The sequence below is a fragment of the Bos grunniens genome, chromosome 21, assembly GCF_055505025.1.
Source record: "Bos grunniens cultivar Pamir isolate PY7600 chromosome 21, Bosgru_T2T1.0, whole genome shotgun sequence".
In the NCBI taxonomy this organism is placed as follows: Eukaryota; Metazoa; Chordata; class Mammalia; order Artiodactyla; family Bovidae; genus Bos; species Bos grunniens.
Window position 1 is genome coordinate 44,132,832 of NC_141185.1, and position 22,793 is coordinate 44,155,624.

The 22,793-nt window shown below is 46.0% G+C and overlaps 1 protein-coding gene across 7 annotated transcripts in view; it reads right to left on the reverse strand.

Annotated features, from left to right (window-relative positions):
* Window positions 1-22,793, reverse strand: part of ARNT2 (aryl hydrocarbon receptor nuclear translocator 2) — a 204,584-nt gene that overhangs the window by 159,531 nt on the left and 22,260 nt on the right. The window contains exon 1 of one of the 7 annotated variants that reach the window (XM_086364223.1): window positions 5,487-5,703. The exons of 5 other annotated variants lie outside the window; for them this stretch is intronic. The gene's annotated coding sequence lies outside the window, so the exon portion shown is untranslated. Of the gene's footprint in view, window positions 1-5,486; window positions 5,704-22,793 lie in introns of those variants that run through there. One more of the 7 variants, XM_086364218.1, reaches the window with a different exon arrangement.

Here is a 22,793-nt window from a genome sequence, read left to right on the forward strand (position 1 = left end):
GGAAGCCCCAGCATTCAGTTTATTTCTACTTTACTATGATGTGATACTGTATTGTGTATTATGATCATTGCTACTAGTGTGAATGAGATCACCTTTCCCAGATACTTTCTGATTGGTTAGTAGCTATGAAGACAATTGTGCTGCAGTAACTCTTCACAAGTGATATCAACTGATTTGACCAGCAGCTAAGATAGGTGCTGCCCTCCCCTCCCTTGCTGTTCTGTGTATGTATTATCCTTTCAAAATCTGATTTCCTGGATAAAGAGTTTCTAGGGCCATTGCCATGTGTCCTGCCATTTCACCAAATTTTCAAATTTGCTCTAATAATTTGTCATTAAGTCTTATGAATTAGTCTTTCTAATTTTACCAAGTCTAGGGCTACAAATAATACTATTTTCTCACTTCAAATAGTTAAATGTTTGATTTCTTTTCAAGTCTTATTTCATCGACCAGAGTTCCCAAGATATTTGATAATAATGACCAGTAAGTGGGAATAGAAAGGCCATGGGGTTCTGCAATGAAACATATCTGGTTTCAAATTACAACCCAAAAACTTCTTAATAATAATCTACTTTAAAGGATCACTTGAAAAATTAAGGATAATGTTTATAAAGAGCCTCAAACAGTGTCTGGGAAGGGAAAAAACTCTCAAGCAGCAATGATTAAAATGATCATGATTATGGTGATGGTAAATAAACTTGCTTGGTCCTTGAATATAATTGCGGGTTTAAGACAAATACAGTTTATGACGTCAAGGAAATCTGCTGCTGTTCCTATTTCTTAACTGATTCATGGAATGGATGTCTCATTTTACCAAATGTCATTGTGGTAACTAACACAGTGTTTTAGATACCAAACAAACCAAGCAAAATATGCAATCGATGAGACCAAAATTCACTTGAAAGGTTAAACTTTTCTCTAACATCTTTTAAAAACCACTCTTAGTACATTCAAATAAAAATATAAAAAATACATCTCTCTCATCTATAACCTGCATCCATATCTACCAACTGATCTGCTGTCAGCCTTCTTTGGATAAGCGACTATCTGCTGCCTAAACCTGGCAACTTCTCCATATGATTTGACTATAAGTTAGCAAAGCTCCTAGGACATCCATCCAGGAAAAGTGGGCAGAGAAAGTTCACTCACCTGGTGTCAGAGGTGAGGGTCTCCAGGCAGAGCATGGTTTTAAGTGGAATAGAAAATGCTATTCAATTAGATGGAAAATAGTCCTGTGAGTACACTATTGATGTGCAGGGTTTCTGAATTTCACTTCAAAAGGAAGTAAAGTGGAACCTTGACTATAGCACTATAGCAGAGAGGAAATAGCATCAGATACCTAACAGGTGACGACCTGGCCACAGTCATACCCTGGGGTGTGCAAGAACACAGCCTCTGTGTAGGAGGACTTGGCAGTATGTATCAAGAGACATCAAATTACCCACGCCTCACAAGGGCTTCCCTGGTGGCTAAGCGGTAAAGAACCCGCTTACAATGCAGGAACCACAGGAGTATGAGGATTCTACCTCTGGGTCCAGAAGATTCCCTGGAGGAGGGCATGGCAACTCACTCCTGTATGCTTGCCTGGAGAATCCCATGGACAGAGGAGCCTGGTGGGCTACAGTCCATGGGATTTCAAAGAGTCAGACATGACTGAAGCAGCTGAGCATGCACGCACAAGAGGATGCCAGGGCAGTGCGTGTGTACTTGCTGTATGTGCAGAAAAAGACGGGAAGGCGGATACAAGAACACCAATGTGTTAAACTTGGCTATTTTTGTTGTGGGAATTATAGGTGGGTTTTATTTCCTCCTAAAAGCTCTTTTTATTTTTGAATATACTAGGATTTTTTCCCAAATAACTTGTGCTAATTTAACATTAATCAAATGATGTGTTAATTTAATGAACACAAATAGAGAAATAAATATTTTTAAAGGGTTTCACTGTAAGACACATTCGAAAGCATATACAGTTGGAGAGCTAGAAGCAGTGAATGAATGAGTCAAAGGAAGAGGATGACTTCTTAATAAAAAGAGTGTCCAACAATGGAATGGGTTGGCTTAATGATGATGATAAACATCAACATATATACACTTACTAGGGGCTTCCCTGGTGGCTCAGACGGTAAAGCATCTGCCTATAATGCAGGAGAGCCGGGTTCAATCCCTGGGTCGGGAAGATCCCCTGGAGGAGGAAACGGCAACCCACTCCCGTACTCTTGCCTGGAAAATCCCATGGACGGAGGACCCTGGTAGGCTACAGTCCATGGGGTCGCAAAGAGTTGGACATGACTGAGCGACTTGCCTTTTACTTTCACTATGTATAAAATCAATAACTAATGAGAACCTACTGTATAGCGCAGGAAACTACTCAGTGCTCTGTGGTGACCAAAACGGGAAGAAAATCCAAAAAGCAGGGGCTAAATGTATACCTATAGCTAATAGGTATAGATTTACCTAAAAGATTTACATTAGGTGCTTACCCGGTTCTAATCTCTTCATATGAGCTTTACATCCAGCCTACAAGAGAGGCATAAATCAGCCCATTTTACAGACCAGGGAGTTGGGGCAGAGAGAAGTCAGTGCTATGCCCCCAGCCACAGGGCTGTGAAGGGGGAAAAAGAGCTCTCATGGGTCAGTCCCACCCCTGTAGGGCCCTCGCCTCCTCAACAGGTGCAGGCAGAGGCTAGGCAGCCAGCAGACCCTTTCCCAGGTAGGGGAGGTGGGGCGACAGGAGCCATCGTAACATCCAGACTCTAAATCACAGATCCAGGTGGACATTGTGTGTCGTGCAGAAAGTGTCCATGCTTTGGGGTCACTCTGTGGCCACAGGCAAATTATGGATCATCCCCTAAGCAACAGACTCATCTATAAATAACGAAAATGCCCACATTATCCACAGTTACTGTGGGGCTTAAGGAAGATCCCTTATGTCAGATACCTGGCAGAAGGTATGGTCCCTCTTTTCCTTTTACTTCCCCCCAAGACAAAAATGCTTTTTAAAGCAGATATTGTGTGTGCGTGTCTGTACTTTTCCAGAACCCTTAAGCAAAAGTTAGCTTCTCTATGCCTCAGTCTTCTGTTTAGAAAATGGCCATAATAAACAGTAAATTCCTCATGACATTGCTATGAGGATTTAAAAAGCTAATATCTGTAAAGCACTTAGCATGATGTCTGGAACATAAAAGGATGTCTAAGCCTTTGCTAAGTAACACACACGTGCACATGCTCAGTTACTCAGTTGTGTCCGACTCTTTGAGACCTCATGGACTGTAGCCCTCCAGGCTCCTCTGTCCATGGGATTTCCCAGACAAGAATACTGGAGTGGGTTGCCATTTCCTTCTTCTCCAGGGGATCTTCCCGGACCAGGGATCGAACCCACATCTCCTGTGCTGGCAAGCGGATTCCATATCACTAGTGCCACTTGGGAAGCCAGGTAACATATACACAGACACTAACAAAACTTAGTATAATTTCTTTCTGTAAGGAATTAGATCACTTCTGCAATTTGGTTTTTATGGCTACGTCTCACAGGAGTGCAGGAAAGGGGACAGTGGGCCACAGAAGGGAGCTGGCCATATGACTGACTCCTCTGCAGCCCCCACGCAAAATGTCTTCAGGGTGATGCCCATGCAAAGGGAGGCCAAGAGGGGCTGCCACAGCCCCGGGAGCCTGAGCTGGGATTCTTGTCCTTCACTGACCTCACTCCAGCTCCCTACCCAGAGTTCTGCCTTTAACCTGGCTGGCCTGCCCCATACCCCACGGGAGGGTCAGCAGACAGGCCCCGAGAGTGCGTCCACTGGCTGCCCCCAACCTCCACTCTCCCAAGGTCCCTGAAGGACTTCACCCAAGCACACCCTCCGAACTGAACCAATGTGGACACGACTCCCTCCTGGCGACGCCATGCTCTCATCCATGAGAGCCTCACCTGAAGAGGTGCACGTGCCCCTATCACAGCTCTGGGACCCCACAGCCCTACACAGCTCTACTCGGCCTTCAGAGTGTTCACACAGCCCAGCAGGGGAGCCCAGAAATCCTGGGTGAACCATCCACATCCTTTCCACTCTAGTTTTCTTTGGGTGTCCCAAGTGGGCACCGGCAAAGGAATTCCACTGAGAGGTGTGTGGAGGTCATGGTCAGTACCTTAAAAAAAAAAACAAAAACAGAGGCTTGGGACTTCCCTGCTGAACATCCAGGGAAGTGGCTAAGATTCCAGACTTCCAATGCAGGGGCCCAGGTTCCATCCCTTGTTGGGGAACTAGATCCCATGTGCTGCAACTAAGAGTTCACATGCCACAGCTAAAGATCCAAGTGCCACAGCTAAAACCCGGTGCAGCCAAATAGACAATATATTTTTTTTTAAATAAACAGATCATGTAACCAGGGTAGGAGTAGTGAAAACTTTTTTCCTCCTCGTGGACACAGAAAAAACTAAAGATCCTGCATGCCACAACAAAGACCCGGCGCAATCAAATATATAAATAAATAAATTTTAAAATGGAGAGGCTTGAGTGCCACAGAAACATGAACGCATCCTACTGATCAAAACACCACATATCAAAATGCAAATCGACCCTAAAAGCAGATGAAGAACTCGTCAGAGTAAGAGTTGTCACATGGGGCAAAGTCACTGCTCCCTGTCGCATCCCCTCAGGATCTTCTCACTCCCGAGTCTCCTTTCAATCCCCTTCCATCAGGCCTGTGTCTCTGTCACCCTGCTAGGGAGCTGCCATGATCATGGGGGTCTCGTCTCCACCCCGCCCTTCTCTGCCGGGGGCAGCTGCCCACTCCATCACCAGACGCTCCTGGTTGCCAGGGGCCGCATCCTCTCTCTGCAACCTCGCAGGCTCCTCCCCTTCTCCTCAGCCAGCTGCCCCTCCTCTAGGACTCCAGGCGCTTACACAGCCCCCTCTGCTCTGCTCTCTCTCCAGGTGAACTCACGCAGGCAGCGGCATCAATACTGTCTCTTCAATGGCAATTCCCAAACCCAGCCATCAAGGCCTGCTGCCACATCCTCGCAGTCCCTCTGTCCCCTAGGTTCTGCTGCTGGCCTGTTGCAGGGCCTCCTCCCTTGGTCTTTCTGCTTCTATTCTCCCCCCTCATCATTCACAGGGGAGTTGGAGCTGACCGGTCCAGCCTTTGCTTCTTTCTATCCCCCAGCAGTTTCTCTCTGCTCTCAGCACAAATGTGGAGCTCCCAGCCAGTCCCTGGGTGGTCAGACTGCCGTCCACCTCTCCTGCCCACCTCTTGGGCTCTGGCCACGCTGCCCCAATCGGTTTTATGAACACACCACATTCCCTCCCACCTCAGGGCCTTTGCATGCGCTATGTCCTGTGGCCAGAAAGTTCTCTCTTCTCTCTTCACCAAGCTAACTCCGACCACTCATTCAGATTCAGCTCAAACATCACTTTTCCAAGGAAGCTTGTCCTTGGCCAGTCCCTGCCCCTCCCATTCTAGGTCTGGTCCCTGGTGATTCATTCTTCTTGTACCTGCACTTCTCCTGTGAATGACTCAAGGTCACGATGGTCCAGGTGAAAGATGACAGAGCCTGAATGATGGAGCCACCAAGAGGCGTTCAGGAGGAAGGAGATGATGTCAATGCCTCAGAATACATGATGTGTCATCGTCAGAGCCCAGAAGGGAAGATTCTAAAAAGCCTTGGTCACCTGATCCTCCTACACTGAGACTGCACAGGGCAAAAAATTTCTGGAGGAGGAAGAAAAATGTGGTTGGTTCGGTCGCATATTTACATCAACCACTCCATGCACTTGATATGTGGGGACTCTGGAGAAAAGTGGAGACATGAGTGTCTACACCTTCCTCCGCACTAAAGAGGCATCTGCTTCTAGTTCTGGCTTCATTGCCATGAGCCTCAGTTTCCCCATCTATTCTTCAACTAAGAAATGGGGTTAATCAGGACATCCCTTCTTTATGCAGAAGCTGCTGTAAGAAAACAGGGCCTGTACCCACTACAAATAGCATTTGCAAAGCTCTGATTTTGAGCCAGGAACTGTGCTTCAACTGGGAGAGCTGGCAACAAAAAGACCCCATCCTGCCACTGACAAGTTCAGTCCTGAGTGTGATGACACATAGCTGGGCAATTTCACACTAGAGCTGTGAGTTGTGCAAAAGACTGGACCCTGGGTGGTGGGAATGGCTGGGGAGATCCAAGAAGGCTTCCTGGAGGAGGCTGCATCTGCGCTATCTTGGCCAAGGACTGTAAATGTTTTGGGAAGGAATGAAGCATGGTGTGAAAGATGCCCTTTTCCCAGATGGATTCCTTCTATTGCCCCATGATTTCTGAGCAGACTTACTCACGCCCCGCTTTGAGGGGCATGCCCTCTTGTTCCTGTCCTTGCAGGTATTTTCTCCCAAATGCAGCTCCCAACAGGATCTAGAATGAAACCCCCACCTCAAATGCAACCCTCCGGCATAGCTCCTTGCTCAGGATCTCTGGCCGTAACCAATGACAAATGCACAAACAGACATGCATAGCTCTATCCAGAGCAACCCCACCCCAAATGCCAATATCCATCCCCCCACCCCAGGAAACTCTGTTTCCTGTCACACACAGGGATGGAATGACTCTCTGCCCGCCCTTACCCAAAGTTGCAGGTTTTCAGCTCATTTCAACATCAGCACAAGCTGAGGCTTTTGAAAGCTTCACCATAACACAGAACACAGAGCCGGCTTACGATGCAGCATCTAGCTAAGGACTATTTCACATTTCAAATGCAGAGGCGGTGTATAGAATTTCTAAAACACAGTATAGGCAGTGAAAACCTGGGGGAAAATGTGAAACTTGAGAGCATTACAGATGAAAAGAACGTGAGAAAATGGAAAAACATTCTGTTTCATCTCCCCTCACTACTATTTCATATGAATCTAAATAAGGAAAAATATCCCTTGATTGCCACATTGCAAAAAAAAGATTAATGACATGCAAACTTTCACAATATGACAATGTAATATTTTAATAACCATTCAAATAAGCAAAAACCCAAAAGGGTTCCCCCCATGATTGGGAGGGAGTGAGGGGCAGCTAACTAAAGAAAAATGCCCTCCCCACTATTCATCTCTCTTAGAACAATTTTTTTTTCAAGGATAGCACATCAAATATCACGGCCATACCTTTACAGAGGGATTAAACAAAGATCTTTCTTCCTTGTGACCAACACCTTCTTGGGAGAATCTGTTATCCGTGTAGAAGAAATGTCAGAAAGCTCTGGGAGGAAATGAGTTACATTTGTATTCTGCTCAGAAAATGTCATCACAGATCTGTTTACCTTAACTGTGGACCATGATTCAGCCGTGACAACTGTCTTGCATACTGATCAATTTATTTGCAGCAAAATTTCTAATGTTAACTGCTTAGGTTCTGAAAAACTGGTGATTTGGATTTCTTGCGCAACCACAATCTATACTGAAATCTCTAGATTGTTATCAAAATATTTCAGCGAGAGATCAAAAATGAGTCCTCCTAGCAAGCAAGGGAGAAAGGGTCCTTTCCACTTCTGGAAGGAAGGCAAGGCACAGAACTCCCAAAGATCCTCTGGAGGGTGGGATTTTTATAGCACAGTGTATAGGAAAAGGGTGCTTCCCTGGTGTCTCAGCTGGTAAGGAATCCACCTGCAGTGCAGGAGACCCCGGTTCAATTCCTGGATTGGGAAGATCCCCTGGAGAAGGGATAGGCTACCTACTCCAGTATTCTTGGGCTTCCCTGGTAGTTCAGATAGTAAAGAACTTCCCTACAATGTGGGAGACCTGTGTTTGATCCCTGAGCTGGGGAGCTCCCCTAGAGGAGGGCATGGCAACCCACTCCAGTATTCTTGCCTGGAGAATCCCCATGGACAGAAGAGCTTAGCAGGCTACAGTCCATGGGATCACAAAGAGTCAGACACGACTGAGTGACTAAGCACAGCGCAACATAGAAAAGGGACTTACTTCCCTAGCGGTTCAGTGGTTTAAAGACACTGCACTTCCAATGCAGGGGCATGGGTTCGATCCCTGGTCCGGGATGATTCTGCAGGCCTCAAGGTGTGGCCAAACAAAACAAAACAAAACAATGTACAGAAAAGCCATTAGACTGAGAAGCAAGGAACTCTAACTCCAAGTCCTTTCTAGACTTTAACCTGTTGTACATCCTCTGTAAGGCAGCCTTCATCCACAAACAGGCAATAGTGTGGGGGGTGGGGGGATGGGGTGGGGAAGGTGCTCTCTGCAGCAGGGCAGGAGGTGCTGGACAGGGTAAGAGATGGCCATGGACCCAGGAAAAGAGGAACAGGCCAGTCCTGCCTCCATCAGCTGACGCCTCCCACCTGGACACAGAGCCCTGGCTGCAGGCCTGAGTCACTTCTCGCTGGCAGGCAGGTTTGGTGTTAGGGAACTGGAACCAGTCCCAAGGCAGCCTTGGGAGATGGCCTCCCACTCAGCTAATGATGCCTGCTTATGCAGAGCCCTGCTCCCTGGCCCGCCTGGGCCGTGCTGTGCCCTTTGGAATGCGGACATTGCACCAGAGTCTACTAGGGTATCAGCACTTGTATTGCTGCTCTGTCCGAGCCCACCTTGAACTTTATAAAAAGGGCAAAACCCAGACCCCCAGGGAGAAGACAGGTAGCCAATAATGGCAGAAGAAAGGTCGGGAGGTCACTGGTAAGGTAACAACTCTAGAGGAAGACAGTTAAGTGTGAACTCAGCACTCAAATCTGCCCACTCTGGGAGATGACAAACACAGGCCCATGTCTTTAACCACAGTGGGGCCTCCACCATGGATCATCTCATGCTTGAGTCAAATCAACAGCCAGAGACCATCAGAGGAAAGTGGGTCTCATGGGTCGGGCAGAATACAGGGCAGGTCACCTGGGTTGAAGGCTCGGGGTCAATCAATGGACAGGTTGCCCTGAGAGGGTCTTAGAGGGAGCCTCGCTTAAAACCCAGGTTAAAGAAGAGTCCTTGAGGCAGAAGGAGAGATGAAACTGTCTTCAAATATGCAAGACACCTTCCTGTATAAAGCAGAAGAGGCCACTTCTTGATTATTGCCGAGCCCTTGACATGGTGGCCAAGGATATGAAGGATAAGGGAAAAATGAATGACTCAGATGCATGCTGACTGTCCAAATACAGTTTGAAGTTGAACAGAAACCAAATGAACTAAAACATCTGACATAAAGTTAAAAGCTAATAAATTATGGAACACCCACACAGATAAAAATCACTCAGCCATTAAATATCACGATTTCAAAGAATAATGTCACAGGAAAATGTTCAGGGTACATTAGTAGGGCAGGATACAAAAGCTTAGAGACAGACATAGATGTCAGGGATCCAGTGAAATTCAGCTTTACAATATTTACCCTAGCATCTGGCCCTGGCTTCTGAATGAATGGCTCAACCTTTGAATGGTCAAGCAGTGAAATACGTATTTCAGGATCGTTTCTGGCATCCTTGAACTTGTGGGTGATCAATGACCCTACAATCACACAGGTCATTATCATATCTACACTGATAGTATAGTAACAACGATCCCAAGACAAGGCATGCCACACGAACTTATTGTTCTCCAAATATTGTTTCAAACGTACACAGGCATTCTAGATGAGCTAAGATTGAGAATCTCCCAATATATAAGATACACGCGGCTTCCTTGGTGGTCCAGTGGTTAAGAATCCACTTGCCAATGCAAGGAATACATGTTAGATCCCTGCTGTGGGAAGATCCTACATGCCAAGTGGTAACTAAGCCCGTGCACCACAACCATTGAGCCTGTGCTCTTGAGTCTGTGCTCAAGAGGAGCCACTGCAACGAGAAGCCGATGCACCATAACTAGAGAGTAGCTCCCGCCCACGAGCAACAGTGAAGACCCAAGCTATTAGTAGATGCAGACTGCAATCCCTCAGAAGACAGATTCAGGAATAAGGAGGAATTGTAGTAGAATTGAAGAGCAGCAGAGAATGTTCCATGAGACAGGATGGGACTGTCTAAATGCCTTATAAATGATCAAGTCACCAAGAGAGTGCCAAGCAGGGCTTGGGGTGATATGGGGCCACCTTAATCCTGGGGACCCCTGCCATGACTACAGGGTTAAAACAAAGGACTTTTATCTTCCTAAGATGTATGACTATGTGATCTTCAACTACTTGGCAATAATGTATAGAGGTGGCTCAGTGGTAAAGAATCTGCCTGCAATGCAGGAGATGTGGGTTCAATCCCTGGGTTGTGAAAATCCCCTGGACGAGGAAATGGCAACCCACTCCAGTATTCTTATCTGGAGAATCCTAGGGACAGAGGAGCCTGGCGGGTTACAGTCCATGGGATCTCATAGAGTTGGATACGACTTACAACTAAACCACCACCACCACAGCAATATCACAGTTAACCTCAACCTCTGTATTTTAAGGGTGTCCCCAGTGGCTCAGATGATAGAGAATATGTCTGCAATGCAGGAAACCCAGATCCGATCCCTGGGTCAGGAAGGTCCCCTGGAGAAGGGAATGGCAACCCAATCCAGTATTCTTGCCTAGAGAATTCCATGGACAGAAGAACCTGGCGGGCTTTCCTGGATCTGAAAGCGTAGGACACGACTGAGCAACTTTCAATTCACACTTCTATAGTCTAAAATGGAACTCCGTTTTTCCTTCCCAAACCATCTGGTAAGCTGATTTCCAGTCTTTCCATCAGCAGAACCTCACTTGTTTTCAGTCTGGAGGCCCCAGACTCCCTGTTTTCCTTCCGATAGGGTTTTCTGAGCACCCGTCTTCTATCAGGTACCACCAGTCACTGCCACAAACGCAGAATGGAGTGGGACAGTTCAGTGCAGAATCAATTTGAGCGGTGAACCAAGAAGTCACTCTTAAATGTCTCAGAAGAGAGGCAGACAGGGACACAAAGCAGCATGCTCAGGTCTCAGCAGAACAAACCACAGCCACAGAGCCCCACCTTGCAAGTCAGGTGTCCTTTCTCACTTTTTCCACCGGAGTCTAGAATCTTATCACTCCAAACATGGATCACTACAATAAGCATTCCTGATGGCTCAGTAGGTAAAGAATCCACCTGCCAATGCAGGAGACACAGGAGACGTGGGTTGGATCTGTGGGTCAGGAAGATCCCCTGGAGGAGGAAATAGCAATCCACTCCAGTATTCTTGCCTAGAACATTCCATGGACAGAGGAGCTTTGTGGGCTACAGTCCAGGGGGTTGCAAAGGGTTGGACTCGATGAAGCTCACAAGCATATCCTAAAAATAATTTTGTGCCAATGCTAGGGATTGAAGGGTGTCCCCTTGGAAGTCATGTTGAAACTCTAAAACCTAATGGAACAGTACTTGGAGGTGGGGTCTTTGGGAGGTCATAAGGTCTTAAGGATGACGCCCTCGTGATGGAATTAGTTTCTTTTTAAGTAGAGATAGGAGAGAGCTGACCCACTCCAGTGTTCTTGTTTGGAGAATCCCAGGGACGGGGGAGCCTGGTGGGCTGCTGTCCATTGGGTCGCACAGAGTCGGACACGACTGAAGCAACTTAGCAGCAGCAGCAGCAGCAGGAGAGAGTTGGCTTCCTCTCCTTGTTTCTCTGCTCCCAGCCTGGGAGGACTCAGAAAGAAGGTGGCCATCTACAAGCCAGGAAGTGAGCTCTTGTCAAGAACCAAACAGGCCGGCATCTTGACCTCGGGCTTCCCAGCCTCCAAATGGTGAGAAAATGAATTTCAGCTGGTGAAGCCACCCAGTCTGCACTATTTCATTATCACGACCCACGTGAAGATAGCTGTTCAACAGCACTGTGTCAGAAAGAACACCTTTCATTTTGAAATGTGTTCTAAACAAGATAATTTAGGGATTTCCCTGGTGCTCCAGGAGCTAACACTCCCAATGCAGGGGGTCCAGGTTCAATCCCTGGTCAGGGAACTAGATCCCACATGCCACAACTAAAGATCTCACAAACCACAGCTAAGACCCAGTGCAGCCAAATAAATATTATTTTAAAAAATAAACAAGATGATTTAACCAGGTTAGGAGAAGTGAAAACTTTGTTTCTCTTCGTGAAGTCCAAGAGAAAATCACCCAGTGACTGATGACCACACCCTTGTGTTCACCAAATCCTTTCTTTCTTTGGCCCTGCCCCTCCTATGTAGTAGCCTTGGGAGAAAGGCACCATTAAGAAGTTGGGTTTTGCTCTAATTGAAAGAAGATCGAGAGGAACTGAATTCTGGTGGCAGCCTGGAGCTCCTGTAATTGCTGTTTTATGTCTTCTCTAAGATGATATCCTAAAACCCAACTCTACTTGTCCAGCTATGCTCAAAGTAGAAAATATGGGGACAAGGGGACTTTCCTGGCAGTTCAGTGGTTAAGACTTCATCTTGCAATGCAGGAGGTGTAGGTTTGACCCCTGATTGGGAAGCTAAGATCCCACATGCCTCAAAGCTAAAAACCCCCAAAATATAAAACAGAAACAATACTGTAACAAATTCAATAAAACCTTTTTTAAAAAATATGCTCAGTTGCTCAGTCGCTCAGTCGGGTTCTACTCTTTGTGACCCCATGGACTGTAGCCTGCCAGGCTCCTCTGTCCATGGAATTTTCCCAGCAAGAATACTGGAGTGAGTTGCCATTTACTTCTCCAGGGGATCTTGGAGACCCAAGGATTGAACCCGAGTCTCCTATATCGCCTGCATTGCAGGCATATTCTTTACCAATGAGCCACCTGAGAATCCTTTTAAAAAATGGCCCACATGAAAAAAAAATTTTTTTTGTAAAAAAGGAAATATGGAGACCAGCATGACCCAGGAGCTGTTAGGAGCTACCAGTAAAAAACCAACATTTATCTTGAGAAGAAACACAGACCTCAAGAATCTACCTTCCTGGCCACAGAAGGAGTGAGGCAATCAATCACATTTCCATCTTTTCTCTTTTATACATACACCAATAAAATGATAAACCTCTAGTTCTAAAGTACTTAATTCAATTGAGCCTCATGGATGGACTGGGGAACCTGAAATAGAGATCATGGGCTTACCTGGTGGCTCAGATGGTAAGACCAATGCAGGAGACCTGAGTTCAATCCCTGGGGCAGGAAGGTTTCCTGGAGAAGAGAATGGCAACCCACTCCGGTATTCTTGGCTGGAGAATTCCATGGACAGAGGGCCCTGGCAGGCTACAGTCCACGGGGTCACAAAGAGTCAGACATGACTGAGCAACTAAACAACAAGGATCAGAATCCTCAGGGGTCCTCCCGTAGAGATGCTACCGATACAGCCATCTTCATGGAAGAGAGTGGGAAAGAAACGTGCCCATTATGACTTCAGATTTTAAAACAGCCATTCAGAGAGCCACACTTGCAGAAGCACGAAGTCTATCCATTTAAAAAGTCAATGACTATACAACATTTCAGGCTCCCAGGAAGGACATTCTTGTTTGTCTTGAGCTATTTAAAGGCTCAAGTCCCTGTTCTGAGTGCCTGTTCATCTTCACCTTGATTATCTCATTTATGTTCATCTTGACAGAAGCAAGGCTACTCTAAGCAGAACTTCAGTGGACATCCCTGGTGGCTCAGACAGTAAAGAATCTGCCTGCAATGCAGGAGACCCAGGTTCAATCCCTGGGTCCTCCATAAATACGGGAAGGAAGATGATATCAAATAAAACTCCATGGGAGCTTCCCTGCTTGTCCAGAGGTTAAGAATCTGCCTGTCAATGCAGGGGACACGGGTTCAATCCCTGATTCGGGAAGATCCCACATGCCTCAGGGCAATTACTGAAGCCTAATCACCCTAGAGCCCGTGCTTCGCAACAAGAGAAGCCACCGCAATGAGAAGCCCGCACACTGCAAAGAAGTGTAGTCCCTGCTTACCGCAACTAGAGAGAGCCTGCACACAGGAAGAAGACCCAGCACAGCCTAAAATAAATAAATAAAAATTTTAGACAATACTTTATAAAAACTTCATGGGAGCTTTGTGCAAGCCAAATGAGGTAACTGAAACCTGGGAAACACAAACGCACCTGATCAACTAGGGATAATCCAGAATGTCTTGTACTGCCTGTCCCGACGTCCCCTTCTTCACTTCAGTGACAGTGCTGAGAACCACATCTCAGGTATGTCCCCCCTTCCACTCATAGTCTGCGTGGCTCAAGTGGGACCCAAATGCATACACCTCAACTAGAGAGCCCAAGTGCCACAACTGGAGAAGCCCACACGCTGCAATACAGATGGAGCACAGCCAAAAAGTAAAAGTAAAAAAGACCTGTAAACACAGAGCCAGATATGTTAAAGTCAAGACAAGGTGAGGCCAGATAAAACATCTAAAGCTGTGATGGAGACTCTCTTTAGAGAGAGAGTCTTTCTTTCTCCTTCCCAAAGGTGGGCACATGCCCAGGTCTGTTCAGAGCACTGCATGCCCTGGCAGGAGACCCCGGTTCAGCAATGTCATCTAACTTCTGCTGGAGTTTCACTGATGAGATGTAACGTCACCACCACTAGGGGGATTCTGCCTGAGATTAAAACCAGTACAAGGAGGGAGGGCGAGAGGACCTAGTGAAGATAAACAGGGTGAAAGGCACAATGCTAGCACCTCCGGATCTTTACCTGAAGCCAAATGCCCACCTGGCTATCTTAACTTTAGGGACAATTATTGTTTGGTTTGAATTGGGCTTTTTTTTTTTTTAGATTTTTTTTTTGATGTGGATCATTTTTAATGTCTTTATTGAATCTGTTACAATATTGCTTCTGTTTTATAGTTTTGGTTCTTTGGCTGCCAGGCATGTGGGATCTTAGGTCCCTGATCAGAGATCAAACCCATAGCACCTGAACTAAAAGGTGAAGTCTTAACCACTGGACCACCAGGGAAGTCTCTGGGATGTCTTCTGAGAGTGAAATAATCCTGACAAATATATTGTGACTTCCTTTTCTCTGTGTCTCCTCTCCTTCCTCTTCTTGCTACTCTCCTATTTCCCCTACCCCCCTCCTCCCCTGCTTCATCTTCCCCATCTTTCTTTTTTCACCTCCTCCTCCTTCTCTCCTTTCTCCTCCCCTTCTTTCTCCTTCTTCTCTCTCACAGACACAATGAATATTTGTAATCTGTATATACGAATTATTCGACAAGCACACTTCACCGACTACACTGCAAATTCTGTATTTGCAAAAACACCTCACTCGTTAATATGGATGGAAAATCCCTAAATAAAATCTTAGTAAATCAAATCCAGCATTATCTTACAATAATAACATTAAAAGAACTGTGCAGTGTTACCATGTTCCTTTTATTCCAGGAAGATGCAGATAATTCACCATTAGCAGATCTATTAATAGCTTAAATAAGCTTTTAAAAAAAGCCCTGAGTTTATCTCAATAGACGCTGAAAAGGACATGTGACATAACTGATCATGGGACTCGCTGCTTTGACAGGTTTGTGTTCCTAGTGTTAGGAGTTGCTGTGTGCTTCCACGCTTACTGCTCAAGGCTGCCATTGCTCGGATCCATTACGAATCATTTCTCAGATCCCTGTGGAAATGGTCCTCGAAGCCAGAATAACTCCAATGATAGGAAGGGCTAACACATACTGAGCACAGACACTGTCCAGCACACTGCTAAACACCGCTAAACACCTTACATCTCATTTCAACAGCTCACCTCCCCTGCTCCTGAAGATAGGTATTTGTTATTATTCCATTTTACAGATAAGGAAACCAAAGTAACCCCAAATGGAAGGTCCCAGGCACAAGGAGGACTCTCTTTGCTTTATTGAGCAAAGAGAGTGATGAACACAGAATAAATATAAATATGCATTGACTGTAAGTAAATAATACTAGCATGTGCTTCATGGGGTGATCTGAGGTGATGCTAGGCCATTTAGTATTACTAAAGTCTGCTGAGTGTGCGTAATCATGCTTCCAAAGTGGTAATTAACACGCATACTATATATGACCTCCAAACTAGCAGAGCAAGAAAGAAGAGAATGGTAAATATGACCTTCATCTCCAATAAAACAAAGGAGGGGTAAGAAAAAGAAAAAGTGGGACAGAAAGGAAAAAAAGTGGTAGAAATAAGTCTGTACATATAAATGGTCCCAATAAAGGGACTCAGTTTTCTGGATTAGGAAACAAAGACTGTCAAACTATGCGTTAACAATAAATAAATAATTCATCTACCAGTTTCCTAATTTTGCTTCTTTTTCGGCACTGTAACTTCCTGATGGCCCACCTGAACTAAACAATAGACAGCCCGTTTCCGATTCTCCTGAGTGCTGAAGGTCCAAAGGTGTCACAAATGACCAAGGGGGGTCGTATTCCCCAGGAAACATGCATTGGATGTTCCAACAGCCAGCTGGAAGGGACAGGCAGCTTTAATTTGATGGCTAAAAATACACCAATAAGATGGGCATTCACTGCAAGTGATAAGAAATTCATATCAATTATAAAATGTTGTTTGGTGCATTAAGATCAAAACCAACAAATCACAGGGTAATAATTTCTTCTTACCATTAGATGTTTTGACAATAATTTCATTTTTACCGATTTTAACATTGTGACCACAGCTTTCTTTTTGTCTGCACTGGCCTGACACACCAAGGCTGGCCCTTCTATTTTCAAACCTTTAAATCACTTTTTCCAATTTGTAAATAGTAGTACATAATGGTATAGCTTGGCTTCTGTTGTTTTACCCAATTAGAAAATCTTTTAAAAGAAAAAGTGAATCTAGATGCTTCTTTGAAAAGCCATTATTTTCTGGGACTTCCCTGGTGGTCCAGTGGTTAAGACTCCACGCTTCCAATGCAGCAGGTTCAATCCCTGGCTGGGGAACTAAGATCCCACATGCCGTGCAGCACAGTCCAAAAAAGAAAAAGAAAATAAAAGCCACTATTTTCCAATTAAAGGCAGCACAATGACATATGCCTCATCCTCTCTACCTTCCCAACACCATCCCATTAATGATAATAACAAACTTCTAACCCCTAATGCCAATGGGCTGACATTTCTCCCAAGGAATGAGACTGAAGGTTTGCTTTCTAAAGAAATATACCCCCTACACGGAAAACAATCAAGGAGCAGGGGAATGAGAGAAGAGATAGAGAATCAATCCAGGAGGTCTGCATCTAACTAACATGTCTTAACCACTGGAACAGGGAGCCCAGGTTCCATCCCTGGTCAGGGAACTAGATCCCACATACTGCAGCTAAAAGCTCACACACCACAATTAAAGATCCTGAGTGCTGCAACTAAGACCTGGCAGAGCCAAATAAATAAATAAATTAAAAAAAAATTTTTTTAAATAAAGAAATACAAATGTCAGGCCAGTCTTCTTTCAACTTGACCACCGCCTACAGGCAGAGCCTCTAGAACCGGGCTAGAGGCTAGTTCTAGCCAGCACTGGGTATTAACAAGCAGGTCTAATTCCAGTGACTTAGCTACCTGTATATTGTCACCCTGCTTATTTAACTTCTATGCAGAGTACATCATGAGAAATGTTGGGCTGGAAGAAGCACAAGCTGGAATCAAGATTGCCAGGGGAAATATCAATAACCTCAGATATGCAGATGACACCACCCTGATGGCAGAAAGTGAAGAGGAACTAAAAAGCCTCTTGATGAAAGTGAAAGAGGAGAGTGAAAAAGTTGGCTTAAAGCTCAACATTCAGAAAACGAAGATCATGGCATCTGGTCCCATCACTTCATGGCAAATAGATGGGGAAACAGTGTCAGACTTTATTTTGGGGGGCTCCAAAATCACTGCAGATGGTGATTGCAGCCATGAAATGAAAAGATGCTTACTCCCTGGAAGGAAAGTTATGACCAACCTAGATAGCATATTGAAAAGCAGAGACATTACTTTGCCAACAAAGGTCCATCTAGTCAAGGCTATGGTTTTTCCAGTAGTCATGTATGGATGTGAGAGTTAGACTGTGAAGAAAGCTGAGTGCCGAAGAATTGATGCTTTTGAACTGTAGTGTTGGAGAAGACTCTTGAGAGTCCCATGGACTGCAAGGAGATCCAACCAGTCCATTCTAAAGGAGATCAGTCCTGGGTGTCTTTGGAAGGAATGATGCTAAAGCTGAAACTCCAATGGTTTGGCCACCTCATGCGAAGAGTTGACTCATTGGAAAAGACTCTGATGCTGGGAGGGATTGGGGGCAGGAGGAAAAGGGGACCACGGAGGATGAGACGGCTGGATGGCATCACCGACTCGATGGACGTGGATTTGGGTGAACTCCGGAAGTTGGTGATGGACAGGGAGGCCTGGCATGCTGCGGTTCATGGGTTCGAAAAGAGTCGGACACGACTGAGCAACTGAACTGAACTGAACTGAGCTACCTGTGTGACTGCGCCACCTAGTGGTCAATAGGCACAACAGCGCCTATGTTCTGGGAAAGGACCAGAATACCCAGCCTGAATGACAAAGGGAAGGAAGGGCTGCTAGCAGGCTATGGATGGAGACTGTGGATGCTCAATGGCACAGACTGTGCTGTGCTTTCTAACCAGGATAATCCCAGCACTTAAGCACCATGATTAACACAAGGCAGACAGTTAATGAATACTGGTTGAATGCACGAAGACGAATGAATAAACTTAAAAAGACACACACGTTCTAATGCCCATTCTGTCCACAAAGTGTTTGTGAAATTGAAATGTCTTAGGATGCAGCCTGAGGCTCAATGAAGCCAGGTTTAAGAGGTGGAAGGAGAAAGGGTGGAGGAGAGTGCCAAGCCACTGCCTGCAGCGGCAACGTCCAGGCATCCAGGTATAATGTTTGCAACTGCAGCAGCCCTGGGCATTCAACGGGGGACCCTCCTGGGTGGGGAACCCATCACAGTCTGTCTAGAGGATGGAGGGGCCAGGAGGGAGACTTGTTCTAGGGTGATGGGACCCTCCCCCCACCCTACTATGCCAGTGAGGGAGGAGAAAGGGGGGTGACAGGGCATTATGTATTGGTCTGCACTCAGGGGCAGGACCAAGACAGGGAGTCTAGCAAACAGGGAGGGATGGCAGGAAGGACAATCACAGCACAACAGGAGGGGAAAGCTGGAGTCCAGCTGGGTGGGGGCGGGGGCGGGGACTGCCACCACAGCTGATGGCCTTCTTCCCAAGGAGGAGGAATACTGGAGCACGGACAGCTAATGACCCCCACATGCACAGAAGAGCCCCAGAAACCCAGACTGCCTACTGCACAAGAGCCCCATCTCTTTCATAAGCACATTTGATTATTTGTTCCCCAAGTTTTCCCTGCCCAGCTGGAAAGCTGTCTGTCCTTCACTCCTGAACCCTGTGCTGTGTTCCATGTCCTGACAAGGAGCAAAGGCCCCTCTGACCCAGTGTTTACCATGTGCCAAACCTCATCCCCAAAGTTCTTAAGTAGAACCATCTAATCCTCCTCAAAACCCAGTGAGGAGCCCCTCTATACAGGTAAGGAAGCAGTGGAAACGAGGAGGTAACCAGCCAGCCCACAAGCCACAGACACCCGGTCGGCCGTGGCCTGTCTCAACCCCAGGGGGCAGTGTCCTCCTCATCTCTGAATTCTGAGCACACAGCACAGTCAGTGCTTGATAGAGAATTCAGCGTATTTTACAGAGGGGAAGACTGAGGCCCTCACCTGTACCATCTCCCAGTGGATGGTGTTTACATCGTCACCACTCACACAGTCAGAGTCTGGGTTTTTACATACCTGCAGCACCCCACTCCAGTACTCTTGCCTGAAAAATCCCATGGACGGAGGAGCCTGGTGGGCTGCAGTCCATGGGGTCGCTAGGAGTCGGACACGACTGAGCGACTTCACTTTCACTTTTCACTTTCATGCATTGGAGAAGGAAATGGCAGCCCACTCCAGTGTTCTTGCCTGGAGAATCCCAGGGACTGGGGAGCCTGGTGGGCTGCCGTCTATGGGGTCGCACAGAATCTGACATAACTGAAGCGACTTAGCAGCAGCAAGATGACCGCGCATGAACTACTGGGGTGATCTGAACATTTCCACCCTGTCTGGTTCCTTTGGGTCTTTGATGAAAGAGAAGTGGGAGCGGGGAGGGAGAGAAGGACAAGGGAGGGAGGACAAATGGAAGAAAGGAAGAGGCGGAGGAGAAAGAGATAGAAGGAGGAAGAAATAAGGAAGGAGACAGGGGAGGGAAGGCAGCAGAGAGGAGAGAGCGAGGAGGGGGAATTCTCGGACCTTGGGAAAAACTCAGCAAGTTTCCGCAGGCAAATTACTCACCCCCCACATCTGATTTTTAAGTCACTAGGTCTTTCTTTAGGAAGTTACAATAAAATGCAAATGTGTTTTTAAATGGACCGTAGAAGCAGCAGCAGACTTCCCTCGTGGTCCAGTGGTTAAGATTCCATACTTTCAATGCAGGATGTGCAGGATTCCATACACAGCGCAGCCAAAAAAAAAAAAAAAGCAGCAAATTCACTTCCTAAAATAAACACAAATACATATCTAACCCTAGATACGCATCAGCCACAAAGAACAGGTCAAATCATACACTAATTACTGTTTGAATGGAGATCTGACTGTTAATTGCAACGCGTTTCAGGAATTCCACATGAGCAACTTACCTGAAAAGCTTTCCAATTTGTATGTCAGGAAAGTTGGTAATTAAACCCTTCAACTTCCTATTGACTTTATTAGAGATATGATCATCCTTACATAGTTAGATTATAATTATTTGTCAAATGAAGTCGATACTTATTTAGGAAAATGTTACCCTTACAGTCTTTAAAAAATAGAAAAAAACCTGGGACTTGTACTTGACAAGGAACACCTGAAGCTGCCTATGATTGGTGTATAGAACCCACAGAAGTTTGCCGAGCACACAGGGAAGGGTTTCCCAGGCGGCTCAGATGGTAAAGAATCTGCCTGCAATGCAGGAGACCCAGATTTGATCCCTGGGTCACGAAGATTCCCTGGAGAAGGTAATGGTTATCCACTCCAGTATTCTTGCCTGGAGAATTCCACGGATAGAGGAGCCTGGCGGGCTACAGTCCATGGAGTCACAGAGAGCCAGACACGACTGAGCAGCTAACACACTCTCTGCATCCACACAGGAAAGGGCATCTGGAACCACTAATCACCTCTGCTTAGCCTTGTCTGCACAAGACCTTGACTTATCAACCCAGAATCTTGCTTTTTAAGTAATGCCTGCTAAAAACAGCCTTGTGATATAACATCACTTTTGTTGTGTCCCTGATAACAGACACGTTTAAAAGCCTAATCCCAAGGTCATTGTGCAGCAACATCAAACAAAACCAGACTGCGGGGTATTTTACACAGTGACTGGCCTGTACTCAGTAAAAACGTTATGGGTGGGGGGCGGGGGGGCAGGGGTGGGGAATCAGGGCAGTTATTAAAGGAGCAGTTAAATAAAGGAGACTAAAGAGACATCATAAGTTGTCATCCTAGATTAAACCTAGAGCCAAAAAAATGGTTTTGGCTATGAAGAACAACTGGTAAAAATGAATAAGGTTTTCAGCTTAGAATACACTGTTATATGGATGCCAACCTCCCGATCTTGCTCATAAATCACAGTTCTGTAGAAGGATGTGCTTATTTTCAGTTTACACACATTCAAGTATTTAGAATTAAAATGAGGCCCAGGTTCGATCCCTGGGTTGGAAAGAGCCCCTGGAGAAGGAAATGGCAACCCACTTTAGTATTCTTGCCTGGAGAATTCCATGGACAGACAAGCCTGGTGGGCTACAGTCCACCGGGTCACAAAAGAGTCAGACATGACTGAGCGATTAACACTTTCATTTTCATTTTTGTCTACCAGGTATTATCAAATTGTTCAGAAAAAATTGTTCAGAAAATAGAGGAAAAAAACCTGAAGAAACTGATGAAACAAACGTGAACGTTAACACTTAAGGAATCTAGATGATGGGCATACAGGAGTTCTGTAGTCTTAAGACTTTACTGTAAGCCTGTAATTATTGCAGCATAAAACGTTACTAAAAACAAAAAAATGAACCTTGTCATGGTCACGCTGCTTTGCATTGGTTTTAAATGTAGGAGACTGGGTGACCAAACCATCCATCCATCCATTCATTCAATAATATTAGAGATGTTGTAGTTTAATTGCTAAGTTGTTTCCGACTCTTCTGCGACCCCATGGACTACAGCCCACCAGGCTACTCTGTCCGTGGGATTTCCCAGGCAAGAATACTGGAGTGGGTTGTCATTTCCTTCTCCAAGGGATCTTCCTGACCCAGAGATGGAACCCGTGTCTCCTGCTTTAGCAGGCAGATTCCTTACCACTGAACCATGTGGGAAGCTCCTAATATCGAGGCTCCTACAGTGGAAAAGAAAATCTCAGCTCTAAGCGAAATGAAGCAACTTGGGGTTTCTGGCAAAGCCCCACCTACATGCCTTGAACTCTTGATGCCTTAGACTCAACAAGTCCAGGACTGAATCCATCACCTCCCTGCCCCTTCCACCAAAATACCCGCAAACACTGGGACTTCATCAACAATCTCTGTCTTGGGAAATGGTACCCTGCCTCTCCAGGGACTGAATCAGGAACCTGGCCATTGCCGCGCTCACCAGCTCCATCTGATCCATCATCTGGTTCTGTTGGCTTCATCTCAGAGGTTCACCTGCTTCTCTCCATGTCCGCTGCCACCTAGAGAGGGCCTCTGCAGTCCCCTCCCTGGACCGTGGGGATGGACGCCCTCAGCCTGTAGGCCTGATTCAACAGCCAGAGAGGTCTTTTCAAAATTCACCTCCTGCTCACAACACTTCAATGGCTTCCTATTGCATCTGGATACAAAGACACCTTTTCCCCCTAATACTTACTTTAATAATACCATCCTGCTCATGACTCTTTAATAAACAACCA